Source organism: Phocoena sinus, chromosome 19 (genome assembly GCF_008692025.1).
Source record: "Phocoena sinus isolate mPhoSin1 chromosome 19, mPhoSin1.pri, whole genome shotgun sequence".
NCBI classification, from domain to species: Eukaryota; Metazoa; Chordata; class Mammalia; order Artiodactyla; family Phocoenidae; genus Phocoena; species Phocoena sinus.
This window is the reverse complement of record NC_045781.1, coordinates 682,891-693,747: the sequence shown is the minus strand read 5'-3', so window position 1 is coordinate 693,747 and position 10,857 is coordinate 682,891. Positions and strand designations below refer to the sequence as shown.

The 10,857-nt window shown below is 44.3% G+C and overlaps 1 protein-coding gene across 3 annotated transcripts in view; it reads left to right on the top strand.

The window, feature by feature from the left end:
- Window positions 1-3,082: 3,082 nt before the first annotated feature.
- The window catches only part of LOC116744802 (zinc finger protein 256-like), a 53,845-nt gene continuing 46,070 nt past the window's right edge, over window positions 3,083-10,857 (top strand). For all 3 annotated transcript variants that reach the window (XM_032614906.1, XM_032614904.1, XM_032614905.1), the window contains exon 1: window positions 3,083-3,365. The gene's annotated coding sequence lies outside the window, so the exon portion shown is untranslated. The remainder of the gene's footprint in view (window positions 3,366-10,857) is intronic.

Below are 10,857 nucleotides of genomic sequence, written 5' to 3'. Positions count from 1 at the left end.
GGAAGGACCCACTGGGCTTAATTCCTGCTTCTCCCTCTAGAAGCTAATCGCCTAAGGCAGTGTCCTGCCCAGAGTTCTGGTAGATCTGCCCCTGGAGTCCCCTGAGGGATGCAGCAGAGTTCATGGAGATCCACAGGCTCCCCACCCTGCCCAGGAGCACCCCACCGCCCACCGCTCGTGCATTTGGTAGGGACACTTAGCCGTCCATATCCACAGCTTGGGCACACCTTGGTGACAGCATGCAAAAGTTGGGATTCTGACTCTGAGGTGGAAAAGCAGGACTCAGTCTTTGAGTCAAAAATCTCATATTTGGGGACTTCCCTGATGGTGCGGTGGTTAAGAATCCACCTGCCAATGCAGGGGACACAGGTTTGAGCCCTAGTCCGGGAAGATACCACAGCCGTGGAGCAATTAAGCCCGTTGAGAAACTAAGCTCTACTGAGCCTGTGCTCTAGAGCCTGCAAGCCACAACTACTGAGCCTGCATGCCACAACTACTGAAGCCTGCACGCCTAGAGCCCATGCTCCACGAGAAGCCACCGCAATGAGAAACCCGTGCACCACAACGAAGAGTAGCCCCTGCTCGCTGCAACTAGAGAAAGCCCGTATGCAGCAAAGAAGACTCAACGCAGCCGTAAATAAATAAATTTATTTTAAAATCTCATATTTGGTCTCTGGAGCCAACTAGGGACTCACATTCACACTGGATTGGATTATCCAAGATATATTGTTAGGGGAGAAATTAGTGTCAGACAAGGAACCACAGAACCAGGAAGTTCAGAGAACACTAAGGAGGATAAATGCTAAAATTCTACGTGTGATATCATTTTCAAATTATAGAAGATCAAAGATAAATCCTGAAAGAAGTCAGGGCAGGGGGATGAGGGAGATCCCTTACCTATAGCAGAACAAAGATAAGAATTAAATTCATCTTCTTAGAAACTGTGCAGGCAAAAAGAGATTGAAGTGAAATAGTTGAAGTATTGAAAAAGAAAAAAACCATCAACCTAGAGTTTTGTTCCTGGCAAAATTATCCTTTGATAGTGCAGGGTAAACAAAGCCTTTCTCAAATAAACAAAAATAGGGAATTTGTTGCCATTAAATCTGCAACATTAGTCCATTCTGGTTGTTATAATGAAATACCACAAACTGGGTAGTTTATTAAAAAAATAAACATTTATTTCTCAAACTTTTGGAGGCTTGGGAAGTCCAAGATCAAGGTGACAGCATGGACGATTCTGTGGTGAGGTCCTGCTTCCTCGTTCATAGCTGACACCTCCTTGCTGTGTGCTCACATGGTAGCAGGAGCTAGGGATCTCTCTGTAGCCTCTTTTATAAAGGCACCATTCATGAGGATTCCACCCCCAGGAATTATTCCTGGTCCAGTAAGATCCCACATGCTGTGGAGCAACTAAGCCCGTGCACAGCAACGAAGACCCAACGCAGCCAAAAATAAATAAATAAGAATTAAAAAAAAATAACAAATATGGTAAATATTAATCCAACTGCATCAATAATCACTTTGATGGGAATGGTCTAAATGCACTAAGATTTTCAGGGTGGACCCGGTCCGGGAAGATCCCACATGCTGCGGAGCGGCTGGGCCCGTGAGCCATGGCCGCTGAGCCTGCGCGTCCGGAGCCTGTGCTCCGCAACGGGAGAGGCCACGGCAGTGAGACGCCTGTGACCCGCCAAAAAAAAAAAAAAAAATAGCAAGACCAAACTATATGTTGTCTACAGAAACTGTGCAATAATACATCTGTACTGTTTTCAGGTTCTACATTTGCACTAATTTGTTTCAGGGGCAGTAAGAAATGAATAGAGGGATAGGCATGTGAAGAAATGAAATAACTGAAAAAGACAAAGTTAGAGCAAGTTGGGGAGTGCTCACTTTGTGAAGGTTGTGTGTGTGTGAGGTGGTGGCATCAGTGTGGTTAAACTAAACTGTTTTATCTGTTGTGGCTTCATTGTTTAACAGTATTCATTAGCTATCACTGGGCAAAGGTATAATTTTATATTGGGGGCAAATGTTAGTTGGTGATCCATTTAGCTAATTGGAAAATATTCAAGTCTTTGTGGTTTACTGAAACACACCCTTGACCTGATTATAAAGATTCTGTAAATGGAGGCATGGGAAGGACACAGCCTCAATACAGCTTATTGCATGAACTTATTCCCAATAAATATTTACAGAGTGTATGAAATCGTATAAATATGAAGTCATATTCCAAGAATAATAGAGTTGGGAGTTAAATAAGCTTTTACATCTCATCATTTTGGCATGCAAATGACTATAAGTTTGTACATTCTAAAGGAGTGGAAATCAATCTGAGGGTTTATGGAGATAAAATATAAAGCAGCTGCATAAAATGTCTGACTCTGTCAGGTAAACTAAAAGATCAAATTGAGTGGTTGTCAGAGCTGGGGAGGGTACTGGAATGTGACTACCCTCAGAATATCCGTCTTCTTTCTTCCCAGTCATGGTTCTGTACGGACTGTTTTGCTCATAGCCAATCATAATACAACTAAATGCACACACACACTTCCAATGGTTAGCTTCAGGCTACATGCATTTGAATGACAAGTATATAATATAGACAGCTATGCACTGAATCATTTTATGTCTGAATGACTCTATAGTAAAATGGCCATTTAGAACAGTAGATCTGAGAGCATCTCAAATGATTTTTTTTTTTCCACGTTGCGCGCCTTGCGGAATCTTAATATCCCGATCAGGGATCAAACCAGCGTCCCCTGCAGTGTTGGCGCTGAGTCCTAACCACTGGAGCACCAGGGAATTCCCTTAAATGATATTTTAATCCTTTGGCAGCTGAGATTCACGAAGTCTAAAATTATGTCTTTTTGCTGCAGTTAACGAGCAAAGCCCTGCCTTTCTTGAGGCCGGATGACCCCCTCACAGCATCCTTCCTGGATCCGCGTGTGACAGGTTCTAGTTGGTCAGGAATGAGAGTATCCTTCGCTGCGGCCTCTAGGGCTCTAGGAACTATATTATCCAGAAGAAGTTGCAGCAGGTTGAGCCACTGATAGTTCAGGATAATGGCATTTCCGGGAAAATTCCTTGGCTCTGGGCGGGACTTCCGGCCTCTTCCTAGCGACGGCCGTTTTAATTGTCCGGGTCTGTTTTGGCTCTGGGCCGCTGGGTCGGGACCAGGATAACGAGGTGAGAAAACGTGACAGGAGGCGCTGTCCCCGTGGCACAGAGGCGGGTCTGAAGTTCGGGGACGCCGCCCGGGGTGCCCCGCGCAGGCCCAGGAGAGGGTCCGAAGTGCCCGCGTCCCGCCTGTCCCCGCCCCGCTGCCTCCACAGAGTCCGATGGCGGCGCCGGCGTTGGGGGACCCACCTCAGGTAAACGCTCGTCCTCCGGGCCCTCACCGCCCTCACCCCATCAGACACTAAAGCCCCGAGTGCGGGGCGCCTTGCTCACGTGCCTGCAGGCCAGGCCGCTGTGTCTAGGAGGGTAAGGCGGTCGTCGTTGGGACTCTGTTTCCGACAGTGTGATGCCGCGTGGCAGAGCGTGCCAGGCGGAGGGAACGGCAGGTGCAAAGCCTTGGAAGTCGGACTGAGGCGGGAGGATTCGGTAAACCTAGGATGAGCCTTCCGCTTGCAGGGAACAGAGGGTGTGGTAGAGTGACGTCTGGTTCGGCAGAGAGGTGGTTCCTTTTTCTGAGGGACCTGGAGGCCACGGAGGGTAGTGGATAGAAAAGAGACATATTATGTGTTAGGGTTTTAAAAGTTATCACGGGGCTTCCCTGGTGGCGCAGTGGTTGAGAGTCCGCCTGCCGATGCAGGGGACACGGGTTCGTGCCCCGGTACGGGAAGATCCCACATGCCGCGGAGTGGCTGGGCCCGTGAGCCATGGCCGCTGAGCCTGCGCGTCCGGAGCCTGTGCTCCGCAACGGGCGAAGCCACAGCGGTGAGAGGCCTGTGTACCGCAAAAAAAAAAAAAAAAAAAAAAAGTTATCACGGACTTTCCTGGTGGTCCAGTGGTTAAGACTGTGCGCTTCCAATGCAAGGGCGTTGGTGTGATTCCTGGTCGGGGCACGAAGATCCCACATGCTGTGGGGCAAGGCCAAAAAAAAAAAAAAACGGTAGGAACAGACTGGAATGTGGTTGATGAAGACGTTGAGGCAAAGAGAAGTAGAGCCTTTGTCCAAAGTCAGAGATCTGGTAAGAGTCAGCTCTAAGATTGAAACACAGACGTTAGTAAGTTAACCCCAGGTCCAGGTTCCAGGGCCAGGTGTGGATACAGGGGAGTCCTGCTCACATGGAGCCCAGCCATGGTTGCTTTCCTCTTCCCACAGCTTCCGAAGGTTGAAAAAGCACTTAGGGGGAGGGTGGGAGGGAGACACAAGAGGGAGGAGATACGGGGATATATGTATATGTATAGGTGATTGACTTTGTTATAGAGCAGAAACTAACACCATTGTAAAGCAATTGTACTCCAATAAAGGTATTTTTTTAAAAAAAAGCACTTAGGGATCCTACACAAGGCAGGAGAGGGTGTCCCAGTCCCTCACTGGTATTGACACCATCTGTAGGTTATCTGGGTGTTTTGTCTTGAGGCTCTTCCCTAGATACAGTCTCAGCTCTTGGATAGGGGGGCCCTGAGGATATCCCCAAGCCCTGGGTCCTGAGTGCAGGACAAGGATAACATACAGGAGTTCCCATTCCTGACAACCAGTATAAAGTGGTATGGAAGGTTTTCTCAGGAATGGATACCAGCATGTGCAAGTACTTGGAGGTGTGACTGAGCTGGAAACAGGGTACAGCAGGTCTTCATTCTTTTAGTTAAGAACAAAGAGCAAGGGCTTCCCTGGTGGTTCAGTGGTTAAGGATCCTCCTGCCAGTGCAGGGGACTTGGGTTCGAGCCCTGGTCCGGGAAGATCCCACATGCCCAACTAAGCCCATGTGACAAAACTACTGAGCCTGCACTCTACAGCCTGCGTGCCACAACTACTGAAGCCTGCGCGCCTAGAGCCCGTTCTCTGCAACAAGGGAAGCCACTGCAATGAGAAGTCCAGGCACCACAACGGAGAGTAGCCCCCACTCGCTGCAACAAGAGAAAGCCCAAGCCCAGCAACAAAGACCCAACGCAGCCAAAAATAAATTTATTTTTTAAAAAAAGAACAAAGAGCAGGGGATCAATAATCAGGCCTGTGATCTGGCTAAGAACTTCAACATCATTTATGAAGGTAATGAGAGGTTTGGATAAGGGGAAGTAAGTGGTATTAGCCAGGTTTTAATAGGCTGCATCTGGCTGGAGAGAAAAGACTGTGGAGTTAAGGAGGGCGTCAGGGAGCCCAGGAAGAGCCCAGGTCTGTAATCCAGACCAGTGGTGAAGCCCCAGAGTTTTGGCCATGAAGGTGGGAGACAAGTTTGGATTCTAGATACATTCATTCATTCATTCATTTATTTTTGGCTGTGTTGGGTCTTCATTGTTGCACGCGGGCTTTCTCTAGTTGTGGCAGGCGGGGGCTACTCTTCTTTGAGGAGCATGGGCTTCTCATTGCGGTGGCTTCTCTTGTTGCGGAGAACGGGCTCTAGGCGCTTGGGCTTCGGTAGTTGCAGAGTGCGAGCTCAGTAGTTGTGGTGCACGGGCTCAATTTACGTGGCTTGCGGGCTTTAGAGTGCAGATTCAGTATTTGTGGCATATGGGCTTAGTTGTTTTCCCGGACCTGGGTTCAAATCCATGTCCCCTGCATTGGCAGGCGGATTCTTAACCACTGTGCCACCAGGGAAGTCCCTCTAGGTACATTTTTAAAGAAGAGCCAAGAAGATTTTTAGATGTTGTTAGGTAAGGTAGAGGTTAGAAATTACTCCAAGATTTTTAGTCCTAGCAGCTGAAGGGATGGATCCTTCATCAAATCGGATGTGGCAGTTGTCAGTAGGTTTATTTTTCTTGGGAAAATCAGAAGTTTTGTTTTGGTCCTGATAAGGGTCTGAGATGTTTCAGAGAACAGTGAGTGGAGGCATCAAATGGGCAGCTGGACGCACATTTCTGAAATTTGGGGAGGGGATCAGGATGGAGATTTCCAAAAGTGGTAGCTATTGTAAGGACCAGAGTGAAGCTGTGGATGACATTTCGAAAGTGGAATGCAGGTTAGAGTGGTAATGCTATCAGTGGGTCAGAAGGACTAGGGTGCATGCCGAGGAGTGGTTCTCTTGATTAGCACCTGGTTGAGGTTCCTGAGTATAACAAACACAGGTGAGAGAGAGAATGGCTCTGGATGGTCTGGGAGAGAAGATGATCTGGCAGGTGGCCAAGGCTTCCATGGGATGAATGGGTGCAAAATACGTGGTTTGGGAGGCAGAGAAATAATTGAGACAATTTGACACTGAGGCCAGGGCTCCTGCTAGTTCACTACTGTCCAGATTCTCCAGAATCGTGTAGTGAGCCTTGTTGGGGTCTAGAGTGTTTTAGTCTTGCTGGTGGATAAGATCCAGGGTAAACGGAGTCATTTGTGAAAGTCGTTATGCCTGGCAGGGAGATTGTATGGGCTGGCTTGTGAGGAAGTTTGAGTAGAGAGAGGAGGGTTGTGACTTGTTGAGGGGACAGGCAATCAGACAGTGCATCACAGAAGTAGAAGAATGTCATGGGTGTCTGTAATTCACATGTGGTTCTGAGTGGCTAATATTGAAGCAAGGATCAGAAGCAGGTGGAGAGCCCTTCAAAGCACCATGAGGGGCTTTCCCTGGTATTGGGATTCATCAGAGGTCTGGGATTGTGCTGAATAGTTTTTGAGTGTCAAGCAGCCTCTGGAAGGAAACTATGGGCCAGGTATATGGTTAAGTCCAGGGAGATACCTGTATTGTAGAGCAGGAAGGTAGGCAGAACTGTGGGAGTGTAAACCTGGAGAATGATGATGTTAGAGAGTGAGAGTCTGCAGAATGATATGCACATACATAGGTAATGTGAGCTTATGGCCCTACAGCCCTGGTATTGGGGACTTAATGGTGAAGCATGAGCCCAGGTTTGACCGTGTCTTGTACGTACAGTCTGGGAGACCTCAGGGGTATTGATTGGCAGGAGGGATGGGGCTCTGCTCGCCAGGCCCAGAGCTTATGTGGCAACTATATGTCCCCCTGTCTGTTAATGCTGAGGGCTGAACAGTGATTAATGGGACCTGAGGAGAGAGTGAGCGGAGTGGCACCGGGTCCTGGTATCTCCTCTGTGGTGGGGAGCTTGGGAAGAGGATGGTAGTAGGGTAGATGTGTCTGGTGATGGACTGTGGGTTCTCAGAGTGTTCATTCTTTCATCTGTCCCCATGTTGACAGGACAGTATGACCTTTGAGGCCATTGCCCTGTACCTCGTGGGAGGAATGGAGGCTCCTTGTTGAGGTTCAGGGCACTTGTACCACGATGTGATGCTGGAAAACTTTGCACTCATATCCTCACTGGGTAAGACTCACAGCCTTCCCAGTGACCTGGAGTGAGCTCTGTATTCTGGCTCAACCCCTTTTCTGTGGGGGTGCTCTGTCCTTGTGACACATGGACATCAGGCACTGCTTGTTTCCCCAGCTTTCTGGGTAGTTGCTGTGGTAGGTATGCCTGGGTTGTTCGCACTCCATTCTTCACTCCCCTGCAACCCCAATATTTGCTGTACCGGATCCTCACGGGGAAGAATTTGAGGTCTGTAGTCCTGCAGTGCGTTTAATGATCTGTACCATCTTGTAACTGAAGGTTTGTGCTTTTCAAGCAACAACTTTCCATGTCTCCCATCCCACAGCCCCTGGCCTTCTACTCTGTTTCTATGAGTTCAATGTTTTTTGTTTGTTTTAAACTCTACATATAAGTGATATCATACATTATTTGGCGTAGTATCCGTCTGGTTCATCCATGTTGTCCCACATGGCAGGACTTCCTTTGTTTTTAAGGCTAAATAATATTCAAGGCGTGCATGTGTATGTGTGAGTATATCACACCTTATCCATTCCTATGTGGAGGGACACTTAGGTTGTTTCCACGTCTTGTGTATTATTCATAATGCTGCTGCAAACATGAGAGTGCAGGTTGTATTTTCCCCATTGGATTTCATTTCTTTTGGCTATATTCCAAGCAGTGGGATTGCTGGATTGTATGATAGTTCTGTTTTGAATTTTTGAGGAACTTCCATACTGTTTATTCATAACACCTCTACCAGATCATCTTGCCAACAAGTGTACAAGGGTTCCCTTATTTCTGTACCTTTACCAACATTTGTCTTCTTGATGATAGCCATCCTAACAGTTATGTAGTAATATCTCATTGTGGTTTGGATTTACATTTCTGTGATGATTAGTGATGAAGAACAATTTTTCTTATACTTGTTAGCCATTTGTATATCATCTTTGGAATAATGTCTAATCAGATCCTCTGCCCATATTTTAATCAGATTATTCTTTTTCTATGAGTATGCTATGTGTTTAAAATATCATCCCTGGGGTCTTCCCTGGTGGCACAGTGGTTAAGAATCTGCCTGCCAATGCAAGAGACACGGGTTTGATCCCTGGTCTGGGAAGATCCCACGTGCCACGAAGCAACTAAGCCCCTGCCCCACAACTACTGAGCCTGCACTCTAGAACCCGCAAGCCACAACTACTGAGCCCACATTGCCACAAGTACTGAATCCCACGCGCCTAGAGCCCGTGATTTGCAACAAGAGAAGCCATTACAATGAGAAGCCCCATGCACTGCAACTAGAGAAAGCCCACACACACAGCAACAAAGACCCAACACAGCCCAAAAACTAAATACATTAAAAAAAAAAAGATTGCTTTGGCTCTTTGAGGTCATTTGTGGCTCCATATGAACTTTAGGATTCATTCTCTATTTCTGTGAAAAATCTCATTGTAATTTTGATAAGAATTGCATTGAATCTGTATATTGCATTTGGTGATGTGGACATTGTAACATTATTAATTCTTCCAAAACAAGGATGTGGGATATCTTTTCATTTATTTGTGTCTGTTTTATCAGTGTCTTATAGTTTTCAGAGTCCAGAGCTTTTACTTCCTTGGTTAAATTTATTCATATGTATTTTATTGTTTCTGATTTTGTAAATATGATTGATTTCCTAATTTATTATTCTGATATTTCATTGTTTACAAAAATGCAACTGATTTTTGCGTATTGATTTTGTATCCTGCAACTTTACTGAATTTGTTTAATAGTTGTAAGTTTTCGGGGGTAGTCTTTAGGATCCTCTACATATAAGATCATGCCTTCTGCAGCAGTTTTACTTTTTTTATGATTTTATTATTATTACTTTTTTCTCTTGACCAAGTGTTCTGGGTAAGCCTTCCAGAGCAATATTGAATAGCAATGAGGACAGTGGGCATCTTTGTCTTGTTCCTGGTTTTAAAGGAAAAGCTTTTAGGTTTTAAACTCTGAGTATGATGTTAGCATGGGCTTATTGTTTATGGGTTTATCATATTGAATTATATTCCTTGTACACTTAATTTGTTTAGAATTTTTAATAGGAAAGTATGCTCAATTTTGTTAAGTGGTTTTTCTTCATTTATTGAGATGATCGTATGATTTTTATCCTTCATTCTCTTAATATGGTGTGTCATGTTTATTGATTTTCAAATGAGGAACTATCCTTGTTTCCTGTGGATAAGCCACACTTGATGATAATGTAAGATTCTTGAATATGATGTTGAGTTTAGTTTGCTAGTTTTCTGTTGGGAATTTTTTCCTTCTATGTTCATCAAGGATGTTGGCCTGTAATTTTTTTTTCTTATAGTTTCCATAACATGCTTTGGTATCAAGGTATATTTCTAGCCTTAGCCTGAGAAAATGAGTTTGGAAATGTTCCTTCAGCGTTTTGGAAGAGTTGAGGAAGGATTGACATTAATTCTTAAAATCACTGGAAGAAATCACCAGTGAATCTGTCTGGTCCTGTGCTTTTCTTTGTTGGGACAGTTTGTTATTATTAATTAACTAATTTTTAAAAATTGAAGTATAGTTTATTTACAGTATTCGTGTCAGAGTAAGACATAGCGATTCAGTATTTTTATAAATTGGGGAATTCTATGATGGTCCAGTGGTTAGAACTCTGTGCTTCCACTGCAGGGGGATGGGTTTGATCCCTGGTCTGCAAACTAAGATCACATGTGCTGTGCAGCACAACCAAAAAAAATTTTTTTTATAAATTATACTCAATTTTAAGTTATTATAAAAAGTTGGCTGTATTTCCCTGTGCTGTAAAATATATCCTTGTTGCTTAGCTTTTGGGGAGATTTTTAATTAATGATTCAGTTTCCTTAATTGTTACTGACCTACTCATATTTTTTCCTTCATGATTTAATGTTGGTAATTTGTTTCAAATAACTTATCCATTTCTTCTTGTTTATCCAGTTTGTTGGCATTTAATTGTTCATCGTTTCTGATATTTGTGTATCTGTAGTATCAGTTGTACTAGCTGCTCCTTCATTTTTGATTTCATTTATTTGAATCTTCTCTTTTCTAATTTAGTGTAGCTAAAGTTTTGTCAATTTTGGTTCTTTTCAAAAACCAGCTCTTAGCTTTGTTGATGTTCCTATTCTTTTTAGTCTGTATTTTATTTCTTTCTGGTCTGATCTTTGTTATTTCCTTCCTTCTAGAATTGGGCTTAGTTGTTTTTTTCCTAGTTCCTTGTGGTGTAAAGTTAGGTTGTTTATTTGAGCCTTTTTCCTTAATGTAGGCATTTATTGCTATCAGCTTTACTTTTAGAAATTCTTTTGCTACAACTCATGGCATGTTTTGATTCCATTTTACTTCATCTCAAGATAATTTTATTTTTCCTTCTGATTTTTTTTCTTGAACACATTTGTTGTTCAGGAATGTGTTATTTAATGTCCATATATTTTTGAACTT